Below are 18,441 nucleotides of genomic sequence, written 5' to 3' on the forward strand. Positions count from 1 at the left end.
ATATAATTTTTGTGACCTAAAATCAAACTATAAGTATTTAATTGTAAGTATAAATAAAAAATAAATAGCAAAGAAGAAAAAATTTCTAATTTTATAGTAAAGTTATTCATAAACTAGTGATTCACACAAATTTTTAAAAATTCAAATTTAAACTATTTAAAATTTAAAACTAATGGCACTAACAGAAAGTTTATAATTTTTGTGACCTAAAAGCAAAAAGAAATCACTAAAAAACTGTAAGTATTTAGTTGTAAGTAGAAATAAAAAATAAATAGAAATATTTTTCTAATTTTATAGTAAAGTTATTCATAAACTAGTGATTCACACAAATTTTTAAAAATTCAAATTTAAACTATTTAAAATTTAAAACTAATGGCACTAACATAAAGTCTATAATTTTTGTGACCTAAAAGCAAAAAGAAATCACTAAAAAACTGTAAGTATTTAGTTGTAAGTAGAAATAAAATAAATAGAAAAAAAATTCTATTTTTATAGTAAAGTTATTCATAAACTAGTGATTCACACAAATTTTTAAAAATTCAAATTTAAACTATTTAAAATTTAAAACTAATGGCACTAACAGAAAGTTTATAATTTTTGTGACCTAAAAGCAAAAAGAAATCACTAAAAAACTGTAAGTATTTAGTTGTAAGTAGAAATAAAAAATAAATAGAAAAAAAAAATCTATTTTTATAGTAAAGTTATTCATAAACTAGTGATTCACACAAATTTTTAAAAATTCAAATTTAAACTATTTAAAATTTAAAACTAATGGCACTAACAGAAAGTTTATAATTTTTGTGACCTAAAAGCAAAAAGAAATCACTAAAAAACTGTAAGTATTTAGTTGTAAGTAGAAAAAAAAATAAATAGAAAAAAAATTCTATTTTTATAGTAAAGTTATTCATAAACTAGTGATTCACACAAATTTTTAAAAATTCAAATTTAAACTATTTAAAATTTAAAACCAATGGCACTAACAGAAAGTTTATAATTTTTGTGACCTAAAAGCAAAAAGAAATCACTAAAAAACTGTAAGTATTTAGTTTTAAGTAGAAATAGAAAAATAAAAAACCAAAAAAATATAGAAATAAAAAAGAAAAAACCAAAAAAATGCCTCCTACTAGGCCTCCACGGCCTGAATACGACTAGAAACCCTACATGGGCCAGGATTCAGGCCCGCAGAAGGCCCAATAGGCCCACAGGCAGTAGCAAGTTTAGGCCCGAAAGCCTGCATTAGAGAGGATCTCGAATGGGTAGGAACACCAGCGCTTATAAACCAGTGCCGGCGCCCTTCAGCTAGCGATGTGGGACTAAACTTTTGGGCTCGGGGCAGCAAAGGCCATTGGTCCCGGTTGGTGGCACCAACCGGGACTAAAGGGGGCATTGGTCCCGGTTCGTGGCACCAACCGTGACCAATGCCCCCCTTTAGTCCCGGTTGGTTCCACCAACCGGGACCAAAGGCCGCCGCTTCCCGCCCTTTGGGCTGCTGAAAATTGGCCTTTGGTCCCGGTTCGTGGCACCAACCGGGAATAAAAGTGGCATTAGTCCCGGTTTTTGCCACCAACCGGGACCAATGCTCCGTCTATATAAGCCACACTTGTGAAAATTTTGGTTCAGTTTCTTCGATCCCGCCCTGACGTCGCCGCCAGGCTGCCCCTGTGCTCGCCTCGCCGTCGCCGCCGTTGCCCCTGCCCCGCCCCCGAGCGCGCCCTGCCTCGCCGTCGTCGCCGGCCGCCCGTCCACCACCCCCGAGGACCCCCTGCACCGCCGAGCCCATCCGCCGCCCCCGAGCACCCCCTGCGCCCCCGAGCCCGTCCGCCGCCGCCGAGCGCGCCCCGGCATCGCCCTCGCCCTCGCCGACCCCGAGCCCGTCCTCGTCGCTGTCGCCCCCGACGCCGGCCGCCCGCGTCTCCTCCCCGATCCCTCCGGGAGAGGTAGCTACCGCCCCATCCTCCCCCCTTCCTTCCTTCCCTGCTCCTTAATTTGCAAAATATTGATATGATGTAGATGTATGTATGTATGTATGTATGTATGAGTTGGTGAGAAAGTTTATAATTTTTGTTCATATATACTGTACATGTATGTATGATGAATTTTGATATTTTTTTTGTTCATATATAATGTAGATGTATATGTATGTATGGAATGATATGATGGATGTATGTATATAGAACATTCATAGAAAAAAATGTCCCCCTCCGGTTCACTCGGGAACACTAACTATCTCGGAGAAAAAAATGTTATCGGGGAAAAAATGTTATCGGGGTTGAGGGTCGTCGAACATGAGAGGAAGAAGAGGATAAAAAAGAAGAGGAAGAAGAAAAAAAAGAGGAGAAGAAAGAATAGAGGAGATTCTCCTCTATTCTTTCTTCTTCTCTTTTTTTTCTTCTTCTTCATCTTTTTTTTATCGGGAGGGGTCGACGGTCGCCTAGGGGTCGAGGGTGGGGCGGGTCGAGAATGCCGGACATTCATGAGAGAGGCGAGGAAGAAGGGGAAGAAGAGGGAGAAGAAGAGGAGAGGAAGAAGAGGAAGTCTTCTCCTCTATTCTTTCTTCTCTTATTTTTTCTTCTTCTTCTTCCTCTTTATTTTATCGGGAACGAGGGTCGTCGAGAGATCGAGGAGCGGTAGAGGAGAAACCCTAAATAGAAAGTATCGTCGGTGTGAGGTACATGTACCGTCGGTGTCGGACACTACACCCACATCCCACAAGTGGCGCGGGCTTCGACGCCCACGTCACTTGTGGGATGTGGATGTAGTGTCCGACACCAAAGGCCACATGTATCTCACACCCACGATACTTGCTAGCTATTTAGGGTTTCCTCTACCGAAAAGAAGAGGAGAAATAAATAAGAAGAATAAAAAAGAAGAAAAAGAAGAGGAGAAGAAGAAAGGAATAGAGGAGAAGAAGAGAAAAATAGAATATATATTCTATTTTCTCTTTTCTCCTCTATTCCTTTCTTCTTCTCCTCTTTTTTTTTCTTCTTTTTTTCTTCGACACGTGGGGGGGGGTCGAGAACGCCGGACATTCATGAGAGAGGCGAGGAAGAAGGGGAAGAAGAGGGAGAAGAAGAGGAGAGGAAGAAGAGGAAGTCTTCTCCTCTATTCTTTCTTCTCTTTTTTCTTCTTCTTCTTCTTCCTCTTTATTTTATCGGGAACGAGGGTTGTCGAGAGGTCGAGGAGTGGTAGAGGAGAAACCCTAAATAGAAAGTATCGTCGGTGTGAGATACATGTACCTTCAGTGTCGGACACTACACCCACATCCCACAAGTGGCGCGGGCTTCGACGCCCACGTCACTTGTGGGACGTGGATGTAGTGTCCGACACCGAAGGCCACATGTATCTCACACCCATGATACTTGCTAGCTATTTAGGGTTTCCTCTACCGAAAAGAAGAGGAGAAATAAATAAGAAGAAGAAAAAAGAAGAAAAAGAAGAGGAGAAGAAGAAAGGAATAGTGGAGAAAAGAGAAAATAGAATATACTTCTTCTTCTTCTTCTTCTTCTTATTCTTATTAGCCAGAAGTAGAGAGGTTTCCTAGTGTCAAAGTATTGAAGAAATCCATGCCTTCATCATTAGCCGGAAGTAACCAGGGCATGTTGGTACGAAGTTCTGCAAAGTTATTCTGGAATGGAGTCCCGGATAGAATAATCCGCCTTTTGGTACGAATTCAGCAAAGGCCTTCCAAATAGCGATATTCGGAAGGCTCTTGGTGAACTTTGTACCAAAAAGCGAATTATCCTATCTGGGACTCCGTTCCAGAACAACTTTGAAGAGCTTCGTACCATCATGCACATGTTACTTTCACCTAATGATGAAGACATGGTTTTGTTGAATCCCTTGACACTAGGCAACCTCCCGACCCCTCGGCGATCCTATCGAACATGAGAGGAAGAAGAGGATAAAAAAAGAAGAGGAAGAAAAAAAAGAGGAGAAGAAAGAATAGAGGAGATCTTCTCCTCTATTCTTTCTTCTCCTCTAATTTTTCTTCTTCTTCCTCTTTTTTTATCGGGAACGAGGGTCGTCGAGGGACATAGATGTAGTGTCCTCGTTGTCGATATATACCCCCTCCCGATAGCTTACTATGATTAGGTAGCTAGTTCTACGTTTGGCACTAATATATCCATCTGTCATGTTTGAATAATAATTGCCATGTTGTAAATATTTGTAGAAACTATGGACACCGCCCTAGACGAAGCAACAAAAGAAGCGTTGTTGAGGACATAATCGCAGAAGGAAGTGATGCCATCTCGTTGTTTCTCAACGAAACCGATGGTCTGGAAGGAGAGGGTGAACAAGCTGGCTACGGTGACCTAATGCCGGTGCAAGAAGAAGAACATGAGGACGGCTCCGGTGACCCAATGCCGGTGCAAGAAGGAGACCGTGATGACGGCTCCGGTGACCGAACCGAGTCCGGCCAGGTATATATATTAGTTAAGCCTATGCTGACTAGCTGATTGATGCATTCGTTGTTTTGGTATGTACACATATTAATTAAGTCTTTGTTCTTTTTTCTAGCCCTCCGAATCGAGCACAACTTCGGTAAAGAGATGAGGCCCGAAGAAAAAGTTGAGCTCGGATGAAAAGTTTGAGATCATAGCAATCGCGCCCGACGGCCAACCTATTGAACCCCTCTGGACAAAGAGCGCATTTGTTGCTCAGTGCGGGGTTCTGGTTAGGGACAAGATCCCGATAAGCATCCAGCAATGGTTTAAGCCGGCTACAGAAGACCCTGAGGTGTCTTATGTCAATGATATGCAGAAAAATGATCTTTGGACTGAGCTGAAGTCAAATTTCACCCTACCGCCTGAGGATAATCCAGAGAACCCAGTTAAAGAGAAATTAATCAAGTCTTTTGCTCTGAAGAGGATGGCAGAACTATTCAGGAGGTGGAAGAAAGAGCTGAATAAGTTTGTCGAAAATAATGAGACGCCAGAATTCAAGGGCAGATATGAGAAGATCAGAGATCACTCGCCCGCATTTGTGGCCCACAAGACATCCGAAAAGAGTAAGAAGATGTCGGCGACAAACAAGCAAAATGCTGCGAAGAAGAAGATTCACCATTACACGGGGTCAGGTGGCTACCTCGTAGCGCGGCCTAAGTGGTCCAAGACTGAGAACGATCTGGTTCATAAAGGGATCGAACCAGAGACAATTAACTGGCCAGACCGTTGCCGGACTTGGTTCTTCGGGGCTGGCGGAACACTGGACCCTGTAACAGGGAAGTGCATTTGGATGAACGATCAAATGGACATACCAGTCAGTAAGCTTAAGCAGTATATCGAAGCAGCGCAGGAAGGGACGTTCTTTCCAGACAGAGAGAACGACGAGCTCACAATGGCCCTGGGAATCCTGAGCACCCTGGACGGACACGAGGCACGCCAGGCTCCATTCCGTGGAAGGTTGGGTTTCCGGACGCAGGCGGTTAGAAATCCCACGAGAGGAGGAAAAAAGTACAGCAGACCCAAATACAGGCGCTGCAAGCAAGGGTAGACGCGATAGAGGAACGAGAAGCAAATCGCAGCAAACGTACTGCCGAAGCCTCCCCCGAAGCTACCCCGCCATCTCAGCGCAGAAGCAGCGTGGCTTCCACCGAGCTGCTTCAGCTGGAGCATGCCTTGACGGCTCCTGCCAGCTATCCCGTGGATGCTATAACGGAGTCTCAAAATTGCCACCTTATGACGCAATGGATGAATTTGAAGGTCAAGGCGGCTGTTGGCTCTGTTTATCCTACTGAACCCGGCGCAACTTTTCACTGCCGGCCGATTCCAGAAGGATATGCTAGGGTGATGGTGGATGAGATAACGGAGGGATTTGAGGACCTCCAGCTTGACCACCCTACCGGTGAAGGGGAGACTCGGCTGGGGTCTGCTCTGAAGACTCCATGCCTATGGCGGAAGGAGCTCATCAACCTTCCGAACTGGACGCCACCGCCTCCTCCTCCTCCGGCGAGTCAGGGCACTCCGCCTCCACCGCCTCCTCCTCCGGCGAGTGATGATCAGGGCCCTCGGCCGGCTCCTTCTCCGGCGCGTGGCGGCACTCCGCCTCCTTCTCCGCCTGCGCCGACGCGCCCGAGCAGCCAGCCTCCTCCTTCTCCGCCTCGTCAGCAAGGGCGGAAGAGACGTGCCGCCGCTCCAGCTGCTCCGGCGCGTCGTAGTCCTTCTCCTCCGCCGCTTAAGCAAGTAAAGAAGACAACCGCTCCGTCTGCTCGGTCGGCGTCTAGCAGTACAACCAGAGGCGGGAGGACATACAGATTCGGTCCTTCTCTGAAGACTCCAGAGAAGTTACCATATGAGAGGACCCTGGAGGAGAACGCTGAGATCGCGCGAGAAGAAGTGAGGAACTTCTTTGAAGGGGTGAAAGCAAAGAAACATCCACCTCCGGAGGAGAAGGTAGATCGGGTGAAAGTGAAGCGCACTCTGGCTGCCCTGACAAAACCACCGAAGTCTGATCCGCCGAAAGGAAACTATGACCGCAATATTGGAAAGGAATTTGCCGAAGCGGAGCGGTCGGGAAGTACTGTTAGTGATCAAAGGCTGAAAGAACGACGAGCTGGGAAACAAATTACCCAGCTCGGCGAACAAGCGAAGCAATCGTGCCCCCCGCTCAAGGTGCCTAGCCACAACGTCGATAAAGATCCGAGGATGGTGCCCGGTTATAGCAATCTTGCAGATTACCTGCCCGACAAAGTACATTATGAACCCATGGAGGTGCAGATACAAAGATACGAGTACGGGAAGCCTCTCGTCAAAGATGAAAGATCTCTATCAACGATGATGCGAAGATTGCATGATTGGTACTTGAAAATCTGCAGAGACTCTGGGGGGAGGAGTACTTTGTATGTGAAAGTTAAATGGAGCATGACCTCGTTGGAATTGATCTATTGCCTGTTCCATTTGAGGAGTTCTATCAGTTTTTCAATCAATTGGCCCTCGATAATACAACGGTCGCCTGCTACAGTCTGTAAGTAGTACTACTTCTGTCATTAAGTTTCTCTATATAGCTTAGCTCTTTCATTACATGTATTTATAATCATCCTCACTATATTATGCAGATTGAAGATCGCCGAATTGAAGAAAAGACAAGTCGGTGATATTAGATGCAACTCAGGTTAAACTTCATGCCGCAGCTACCGAGGCCAACTTGCTACGATCGTTCGTAATAAATCAAAACAAAGATATAATACTCTTTCCTTACAACTTCAGGTGAGTGTTACTGTCTTGTGCGTATTCGGTTTCCCTTATATATTAGTCAAGGTTATAGTAATGTAATTCATGAGTTATGCATGTGTGTGCAGTTTCCACTATATTCTCCTAGAGATTAAGCTTGAGCAGGGAGTAGTAACCGTCTTGGACTCTAAACGAAAAGATCCCAAGGAGTATGCGGACATGACTGAAATCCTCAAGAAGTAAGTTAAATCGATCATTATCCACCATATTAGCAACTTTGTTCATTTCCTGATATCATGTAATTCACCAAAACAGTTCCGGGACTGCCGAAGGAGCTGGAATTTAGACACCCGAAAGTAAGTACTATAGTAGCATGTTTCGCGCATCTCCTAGTGATTCAAGCGCTAGTTTCATCAATACCATTTAGCATTCTTCCTTATCAGTTTGATTGACCTATATTTCTTGTAAAGTGGTTGTGGCAGGAACAAGGAAATGATTTCTGTGGATACTACATCTGCGAGTCCATCCGCCACACGACCTGTGAGCGGGGCGGGTACTCTAACGAACAATATGAAGTACGTAAATAACAACATTCACAATTTTATTTTATTACCATCATTTGTGTTGAGTTTCATTCATTTATATATATATATGTATTGACCCCCTTCTTCAAATTAGATGTTTCGGAAGCGGGATGAACTCCTAGCACCAGCTCACATGCGAGCAATTCAAGAGGAATTGGCGGCATTCTTTCTTGACCACGTGATCCCTGAAGACGGAGAATTCTATGTGGACCCTGAGTCCGTATGATTATATTTATAAGAGATAATTATTGTATATATGTACCGACACTTTAGTCCCGGTTCCGGAACCGGGACTAAAGGCCCTTACGAACCGAGACTATAGGCCCTTTTTCTACCAGTGGAAGTTCAACGCTTGCCACTGGCTCGCATCCTTAGGGTGACTCAGCATCTTGTCTTTTTTATCTATCTCCGGATCATTTGCGTCATCTTCTCGCTTCTTCTCCTCCCTATCCGCGTGCCAACGCAGGAGCTTTGCTACCTTAGGGTCCGCGAAATACCGCTGCAGATGAGGAGTGATCGGAAAGTACCACACCACTTTTCGAGGAGCTTTCTTCCTCTTCTTGTATCGAGTGACGCCGCACACCAGACATATGGTAGACTCCGCGTGCTCGTCCCGATAAATGATGCAATTGTTCATGCACACATGGTATTTCACGTGCGGTAAATCCAGAGGACACACGATTTTCTTCGCCTCCTCCAAACTGGTCGGGCACTTGTTCCCCTTGGGAAGACGTTCGTGTCAGAATGACATGTTCTCGTCGAAGCATGCGTCGGTCATTTTGTGTTTTACCTTCATCTCCAGAGCCATGAGCGTTACTTTCAGGAGGGTATCCTCGGGCATGCATCCTTCATACAATGGAGTAACCGTGTCTAACTCAAGTTGATCCATCTTGGCTTTCTCTCGGGCGGCAGCTCTTGCGTTATCCGTCTGCTTGAGAAGCAGCTCTTGGATATGAGGGTCCTGCACCCAGCCCATCGATGGTCCAGCGTCGTCTGCTCCGCCGGCATCATCATCTTCATGATCATGCCTGTCGTCTGCTCCGGCATCTTCCTCATCATCATGTCCTGCATCTTCTACATGATGACTGTGTACAGCATCACCGTCATGATCATCTCCTGGAGATTCTTCGTCTTCTCGCCCGCCCGAGCCGCGGTGGTTGTCTTGCTGCCCTTCCTCATTTCTTGCCCGGCCCCCATGGACGACTTCGTAGTCATCTTCATCACCTTGCCACCGATAGCCATCCATGAAACCACGCAAGAGCAGGTGGTCCCGCACCTGCCCGGAATCCTGGTCCGCAATAAGGCTCTTCAGCTTGCATCTTCGACACGGATATCTTATCTCCGTCTCGTTCTTTTGAAGCATCTCGGCCTTCGCGGACCTCAAAAACCTATTCACGATGCCTTCGGTCATCGTGCGGACCATGGTCGCCTGCGGGGTAGAGCAAAACAATATTTTAGAACCAAGAAAAAATTTGGCTTGACTTTCCCTAAAAATAGGACCAAAAAGAATGCTTAATGCCAAAATTCTCGCCGAAACGGAAATGAATCAACATTCCGGCAAAATATTGGCAACTATCGCATTTCAAATACCGGTACACCTCCAAACACAAACACATATGCAACACCACAAACATATGCAACACCACGAACATACATAGATCTAGCTAGGCCATAAAAAGTGCATGTGCACATTGTTGTAGGGAGAACAACATAAATATAGCTTCCCCCCTTACTTACCTATCAAAACAAGGTAATTTAACCACTTAAATTGAATGAATCTATGGTGGAAATGAGGTGAAAAAGAGGAGGCACCCGAGACAAGGAGGAGGTGGAGAGAATGAAGTGGGGAGAAAGTGAGTGTGGGTAGGAGAGGCTGTCCAAAATATCTTGTTGCTGCCCACTTACTAATGGCGCACTAACTCTAAATGCGCCATTAGTAATCTAGGTTACTAATGGCGCACCTTGTGGTGGTGCGCCATTAGTAGTTTTGCAAAAAAAAACATACTAATGGCGCACTGTTCCACAGTGCGCCATTACTAGTTTAAACTATTAATGGCGCACGGTGGAACAGTGCGCCATTAGTAGTTTTGCAAAAAAAGGAATAAAAAATATAAAAAAAACAACATTAGTGGCGCACTTTCCGACAGGTAAGCCATTACTAGTTACAACTAGTAATGGCGCACTGTGTCTGGATGCGCCATTAGTATGTTTGGACAGGCGCACTAGTTCAAATTTTTTTTATACTAATGGCGCACCCTGGGCCAGGTGCGCCATTAGTAGTTTCAACTCTAATGGCGTATCAGAAGGTGGTGCGCCATTAGTATATACTAATGGCGCACTGCTTGTCTGGTGCGCCATTAGTGTCAATCCCATCTATAGCCCTTTTTCTAGTAGTGTTAGGACAATTTCGGCCAATAAGTCTTTGTAATGTGATCAATATGATTGCTTCAAAGGTCTTAGCAAATAGGCTGAAAACTATCCTCCCTGAGATCATTTCCGAAGAGCAGTCCACTTTTGTCCCTGGACGTCTCATTACAGATAATTTCATTACAACTCATGAGTGCTTACACTATATGAAAACCAAGCGGGTTAAGGGCAACAGCTATTGTGCTTTAAAACTCGATATGATGAAGGCTTATGATCGTTTGGAGTGGGCATATCTGAAGGCAGTGATGCCAAAAATGGGGTTTAGCCCGCGTTTCACCGAGACAATTATGAGGTGTGTCTCATCGGTTTGTTTCTCTGTTTTGTTTAACGGTGATAGTTTGGATGTTTTCAGGCCCACCCGCGGGTTGCGACAAGGAGATCCTATATCGCCATATCTTTTTTTGATCGCAGCCGAAGGGCTTTCTTGTTTGCTCAAAGGGGAAGGAGGTGTACGTGGAATTTCTGTGGCACCCAATGCCCCGGCAGTAAATCACTTACTTTTTGCTGATGACAGCCTTCTCTTTTTTGAAGCAAATGAGCTGAGTGCAGCACGCATAAATGAGCTCCTGAGAACTTATTGCAATGCTTCAAGCCAGTGGGTCAACACGGAGAAATCGTCCATCTTTTTCAGTAAGGGGGTTTCTGCTTCTACCCGGGACACCATTAAAAACATTCTTGATGTTCATACTGAATCATTGTCCGAAAAGTATCTTGGTTTGCCTTCGGATGTGGGCAGGGCAAAGGAAGGATCATTCAAATACTTAAAATATCGTATTTGGAAGAAAGTGCAAGGTTGGATGGAGAAGTGTTTATCAAGAGGAGGGAAGGAGGTGCTTATCAAATCTGTGGCTCAATCTATTCCAACATACTCGATGGCCTGTTTTAAGCTTCCAAGGGGTCTGTGTGAACACATTAACAAGATCATCCGCAAGTTCTGGTGGGGTTGCAAGGATGGTCAGAGGAAAACAGCACGGGTCTCGTGGAGAACGATGACAAAGCCGAAATTCATGGGTGGTTTGGGCTTCAGAGATATGGAGCTGTTTAATCTAGCCCTACTAGCGCGGCAAGTTTGGAGGTTGCTACATGAGCCTGAATCGCTAAGTGCCCGTGTTCTCAAGGCGAGGTATTTCCCCAATAATCACCTGCTGGAAGCAACGTTAGGACATGCGCCTTCTCAGGTGTGGCGCTCCCTATTGGAAGGCAGGGATGTGCTAGCCTGGGGCTAATCAAGAGGATTGGGTCGGGACAAGATACTAATATCTGGTACGATAACTGGTTGCCGAGGGATTATAACCTGAGGCCGTTTTGTGCTCGATCTATAAACCCCCCATCACTGGTCTCGGGTCTGATTAATCCTACCACACGGGTATGGAACAAGACAGCTCTTGTTGAACACTTCATCATTCCTGATGTCGAGGTGATCCTTAATATTCCCCTAAGTACTCGGGTTCAGGACGACTTTTGGGCTTGGCACTATGATAAACGGGGAGTTTTTTCCGTTCGGTCGGTTTATAGGATGCTTGCTGCAATCAAGTTCCAACGAGAGGATTGGCTGGAACACCGACGGGGGCACTCCAATACCTCAGCAGAGAAGAAGTCGTGGTCTCAACTTTGGAAGGTGAAGGTACCATCAAAGGTGAGGGTTTTTGCGTGGAGGCTAGCACATACATCGATCCCGACTGGCCAAGTACGACATGATAGGAACACGGCAGATGATCCTGGGTGTTCTATCTACGGAGCTGAGAATGATACTTGGCGGCACTCGCAATTTAGTTGCCGCATGGCCAGATGTGTTTGGGCTCTTGGGGATGAAGAGCTGCTGGAGCATGTGATATCGAACCAAAGTGAGGATGCTAGACTCTGGTTATTTTGGCTTTTTGAATCTACAAGCCAGCAGGATATCGCCCGCGTGCTGGTCACCATGTGGGCGATCTGGTGGGCACGGAGGAAGGCAATTCACGAGGATGAGTTTCAGAGTCCACTATCCATAATGTGTTTTATTAAACATTTCCTATAAGACCTGGACATTGTTGCTGTACGTACCACACGAGAAAACAATGCTCCGTGTCCGGTTGCTAGGGCGAAGGAGTGGCTTCCACCAGGAAATAATGCGGCCAAACTGAACTGTGACGGTGGAGTTTCATCTCTGGGGGAGAGAGGAGTAGCAGCTGCGGTCTGTCGTGATAGCATGGGCAAGTATCTAGGAGCTTCAGATGTGGTTTTTGATGGCCTGATTGAACCAGCGAGTTTGGAGGCGCATGCATGTAGTGAAGCTCTTGCATTAGCTCGGGATTTGAATCTTCAAAATCTGGTGATAGCCTCAGACTGCCTTGAGATGATCTCGAACATCAACAATAATGCATCACCGGTTTATGCTCCGATCATAAAGGAAATTCTTGTTAGCAGGAATAGTTTTCTTACAGTTTCTTTCCGTTTTGAGCGTAGGAATAATAATTTTGGGGCACACTCAATAGCAAAAGAAGCTGCTTCTCTTTCGGTGGGTCGCCTTGTGTGGCTAGGGAATCTCCCAGACATTGCTTGTATCCCGGATGTTTTGAACTTTGAATAAAATTCCCTAGTTACCCTAAAAAAAAAAGGTGATGCTCTTCCCCTTCCCGCCCTTCGACTGCTCTGGTCCGTAGTTGACTTGGCGCCTTGAGTAACAGGAGTGCTGACATTCAAGATGCAAACTTACTAAAGGAGATCTGACGCTATCTTCCTTGTCGCTTAATGGACCTCATAGAAGAATGGTTTTCGTGCTGGGAAATTTCACTTCGTTGTTCGGCATGCATCTGTAGGAATCCAACCGTGAGGAAAAGAACAAAATGGCACAGGTCTACTGCTGGCTACTGTTCCGATGGAGGGCCTATGAAGCACTCGTTCTGTAATACAGACCACACCTGCTAATGGAGAATGTAAGCGCCCACAGCCCTCCCCGCATCTCGAGACCCTCTAGAAAGAGGGACGGCCAACATAGCAGAGTTCCGAAGCATATGCACGAAAAATCCGCGTCCGCCGGCAGGAGAGTAGGCGGCTGGCTAGCGGATGCGGACAGGCAGCGGGAGCACATTGTTGGCAATAAGCCAAGGCGACCGCATCGGACGTGCGTGTGTGTGCGCGTGGGACGCGTCGGTTGCGTGGCGTGCGTGCGTGTGTGTGTCTGGACATGGTCCGACTTGGCTATAGCCATTATCTGGGACGTGTACGAGGCATGTCCATGTAGTGTCTAGGTATAGTCCAAGTGTATGCGTGTGCATGTACACGGGACGAGTGGTAGTAGTGCTAGTCAGTTGGCGACCTGGTCCGGGTGAGCGTGGCCATCGGGGCGGGCTCGCCGCGTCGCGAGCGTATGGGCGCGCATGGTGGACGCGGCCAGAGCGGGCCAGATCGTGGGATCGTGCAGGTAGGAGCGTGGAGATCGTGTACAGTGCTGGCCTGGGTATCAAACCTGTGTGGTGGTCGTTGTAACTGGTGTGGTGTCGAGTATGTGCTCGTGAAATTGGCGTTGTTGCGCCGGAAAAACCACCGTGTCCCATGTGTCCTTCTTCCTCCGGTCCTCTTCTTCTTGTGTATGTGCATGAGAGAGAGAGAGAGGTGGACTAGAGGGAGAGCTAGGGTAGACACCCGCGAGCTAGGGCAAGAGCTAGCTGCAACAACAATTGGTAGTCAGAACGACAAGGTTCGAGGGGCGGCCGTGGCGCGTGGTGGCGTCCGCGGCGAGCGCGGCATGCGCGGCTGACATGGATGCATCAGCTGCGGTGCGCGGCAAGTGCGTGGCGACGGCAACACGCGACGAATCCACGGTTGTGCGGTGTGATGTCGTGTGCACGAAGGGCACGACGGTCGCGGAGACGAGGAGGTCGCGAAGGACCTGCGTGGTGGTGCAGGGGTTGCGACGGCTCGGCGCGACAACCGTGGAGGCGCGTAGCACGGAGACGCGGCGTGGCGGAGCACGGGACTACGGGCTACTGCTTCGGCAGCGAGTGGCGGATCGTGTCGGAGGCGCAGCAGAGGCGTCCATGGCGTCGAGACGACGACGACAAGGCAGTGCTCCTGTCGGGAGCGCATGGTGTGGAGGATGGAGACCTGCATCATTTTTCTTAATAATTGGATACATTAGGAATAAAACACAGAAATGACAGATCCATCTTTAATATAGAAAATTACCAATCCGTTCTAGAGCTGAATTCTGAGCTAACCATTTGATGAACTTAATAATACTACTACACATCATGTTATTTAGTACAGTTTACCCTAAAAATTTGGTTTCCCTTTGCACAAGAAATTACCATACAAACCAACCTTGGCCACAAGCTCTTGGAACCACACAAAACCTCTTACATGTACACAGGAAATTAAACACAAATTAGGAGAGATCATTTGCAAGCAGCTCGTTCGTCGCCCTTACAGATTCCAAGCTAGCCTCAATCAAAGCCACCAGCTCACCGTGTTTTTCCATGTTTTTTTTTTCAGGGACCCTGTCCTTCGATGTGAGTCGATCAGATCACCTACACGTTTGTACGTTCTACAGTGCCTACATGATAGATCTCTGGCCAACCTGATGATCCCACCTCGCCCTAATCATCCTACTTCATCAAAGAAGACCTAGTCGGTGATCATAGCCAGTGTACGAGAGAGTTTTTATTTTCGACCAAAAAATGACAATTTTGGCCAAATTTCGGTCATCTCGGCCTAGGGCAAAAGAGCCCATTTCGGCCAAATAGTTTCGGCTTAGTCAAAATTTTGGTTATGCAACTTTGTGTGATATTTTGCCGAAGTTATTGAAATGACCAAAATCCAGCCATCTTGGCCTAGGCCAATAAAAAAACGAAAAGGAAAACTCTGGTCTATGCCATTTCGACAAGTCCATGGCTGGGCGACCATGCTTCGATGGCCTTCTGTCACTCAGACGCTGGAAGACTAGGCGCCTGCCCAGTTGTAGAATAGCGATGGAGTCGAAGTGCTATTATTTAACACCTGTGATATACTGATATGAGAATAAGAATAAAGTTATGGATTACATTTTTAACCCCTGATCGAGCTCAGTGTAGTCCTTAGGTTTTTTAGGTGGTGTACTCTCTCATAGAGATCATGGTGTAGCAATTGACATCATTTCCTGGATTAGTCGAAATGGTGGGCCTATATTCATTTAGGAGTATATTGCAAAGGAGCTTGGCTAATTTATATGATACGGTGTGATATGAACATTTGCATTACACTATATATAGAGGAAAGAGCGTTACACACCAACCTCTACTTATTGGCACAATGGTTTCCTTACATATAACATACCAACCTTCACTGCGGGAATAAAGGTTCCCTTCTCATATGTGCCACACTACCACTTCCTCTTCAACACAATAGCTCTATGGTTCCGCCCATTCGAACTTGTGGGCAGCACTAATTTATTAGATCAAATAGATGGTTGTCTCTTAACCAGATCAAAGGGGGTGAGTGGCGGCCGTAAAAGTTATGAGAAGGCATGGGAATAGGACACATCAGGAGTAACCATGGAACCAGCAAATCATGTTGTGCTCTGGTCGGTAGTCCCGTCACTTATACATCCCTATCATCCAGTGGTCTATTACCCCCGATGCGTCAAATGCATTTTATAGTCTGGCTTCTTGAGTTGCACGTCATATCATTCTGTCTCAGTGTCCATAGTGACACGAACATGGATTAGGGTGAGACCAGCACAGGCAAAGGTCAAACATGAACATGGAGTAGTTAGTAGGACGGTCTCTACGGCGGAGACCCGATCCAGCTAGTCGCGGCAAAGGCACCCAGAGAAGTTTTGGCCTAGCTTTACAACAAAGTTCAGATATTTTACCAAATTCATTAAAATGGTAATTATCATTAGAAGACTCTATTGTTAATCAAAATTGTATCTCATCTCTCATCTATGCAAGTTTTCAATTTGCTTGTTAATTTTGTCGGTTAGTGTTGCTGTAGCTGGATCTATCGTACATAGTGTGGTCCATGGCGGGGAGTATAGGACGGTTGAAGCTCCATGTGGACCACATCACCGGATAGCATTTCATTCGTGTGTAAGGCCAATGGCACAACATGTCTTGCACTGAGGCACTTAAGATATATCGGATCATGGCATTTACTAGGATTCTAAGACTGTCACCACTATCGATTAACCCATGTCCCTATCACTGCTCAAGACTACACGTTTGTTTTGAAGCATAGCTTCAGTACCTTTCACCACACTGGGCGGGCGGACGGCGGCTTTCTTTTTTCACACTGTTGCCCATGACTACATGTTAATATGATGCACTTTGGCTTTCCATCCAAATTTTGTATAACAGTTATGGCTTCAGCACAAGTAGCAGACAATTGCTTTGGCTTTCATTCTCACTTCATTTGAATGGTTAATTATTATCGAATGATCATGGTTTATTCGAGAGCCATCTAGCACTACCTGCGATGTTTCCACACTATCAACTTCTACTTGTGTGAAAACTGTTTTTCTTACATATATACCTTATCAATCAAGTCAATAAGATTCTCCCATATGTACCACATCATCCTCAATGGAATAATTCCGCTGTTAACGTGTTGATAACACTAGCTTATAGCATAAATTATGTGTAGCCACTCACATAAATGATCAAAGAGATCGCGATGAAAAGAACAAAAAATTGTGTGGGAACACAAGAGAATATGAGACAATAAGAGAGACTAGGAGGATTGGTAGAACCACCATTCTGGGTAACACCTGATGAAAGTGAGGTACTCGACCATGATGAGAGTGAGATGCTAGATCTTCATTTTTGTTGACCTGCCATTTATTAGGTCATCTAGACTATCCTTTTGATAGATACACTTCTGCCACATGTAGCAATGTTAGGAAATGGCTACACTAGCTAAAACCTAAATCATGGCTTGTAATATAGACATCGTCGAACATATGTGGCAGAATCACTCCTTTTGGTAGAACCAAACATTGGTTATAGCTAAGTGAGTGGTTGCACTCCCAACCCACAAGGGATTTAATTAATGCTTGATTCTCTACGTGTTTTGGTAATGAGAACATTTTTTAATGGGACTTGATGTTATCTTCGATAGAGAGGTTCGATCTTTAAGTTCCACAGTGCAATTCCTAAAAGAATTGTGAGCGTGTGCATGTGGTATGTGCTTGCATATGTGCCTCTATTTTGTAGTTGGTGTTCAGGCTCTTTTTTATACACATAGAGAGAGAGGCATAATCACTATTTTTAGCAAACATCCGTATTTTATTTCTTTATGAAACAAAGTACATTATATCAAAGAAGCCGAAAAAGAACGTACAGCAAAGATCGGTGATTAAACTAATATTTACATCAAGGAATTTCTGAAATTGTCATCTCTAGCATTAAGGTGTGGTTCCCTTGAATCCAATCCTTGAGAGTTTTTCGATGACGAGGGGGTAGCAGAGGTGGGTGAAAGAATGAAAGACTCTACTCTAGGATGGACACATACATGGTCCTTACTACGGAAGTGCGGGGGCTCCTGGTTTTTGGGTGCAACCAATTTGAGATGGTATCACAAGATACATACAGCTCGTTTTGATTGCCTTCAGTAGAAGTCTAATGTCTAGGCATATATCCCTATTTCTCCCCATTGTGGTAGTTTTTCTTCTATTTTACTATATGTACTTCAGTACTGAATTGTGGGAGTTGAGCCATTTTAATAAAAGAATGTGTGAATTGTAATGATGCGGAGGCCGGTGGTAATCCTCATTAGAAAACACCATCAGATCCATTCCTAGAGAAGTTCCAGCCCAGTTTTACAACCTCATTATACTAAACAATGATAAAAATAAAAAATACCCGGAATAAGTACATTAGATTGTACAATCCAAAAGAAGAGAAAACAACAACGATGTCTGACAAATTTAAATTTTACATCAAGGCTTCTTTGAAATTATCATCTCCAGTATTAATGTGTGGTTCCCTTGCTTCCCATTGCCTAAGTGGTCGCCAAAGACAAGGGGCAGTAGAGTTGGGCGAAAGAATGAATGCATCTCTCCTTTGACAATTAGAGATGGTTCTCACTCATGTCACAGTTAGTAGAGAAAATGCTACAATCACCATGAAGTGCTTTTGAGTTTCATCCTTTCAGGCGGTAGGTTATTTTTAAATTGAATTTTAGGTCGATGGCCAAAAGCCTGTTTCCATTATATTTTTAATCCATAGCTCAGAAATCATGTTCATATTTAGCCAGTCTTACATGTATTTTGCTTCTCTATATTGTCCTTTCAGGTTTTGCTTCTA

Source organism: Triticum urartu, chromosome 3A (genome assembly GCF_056163025.1).
Source record: "Triticum urartu cultivar PI428250 chromosome 3A, HENAU_Tu73, whole genome shotgun sequence".
Lineage (NCBI taxonomy): Eukaryota > Viridiplantae > Streptophyta > Magnoliopsida > Poales > Poaceae > Triticum > Triticum urartu.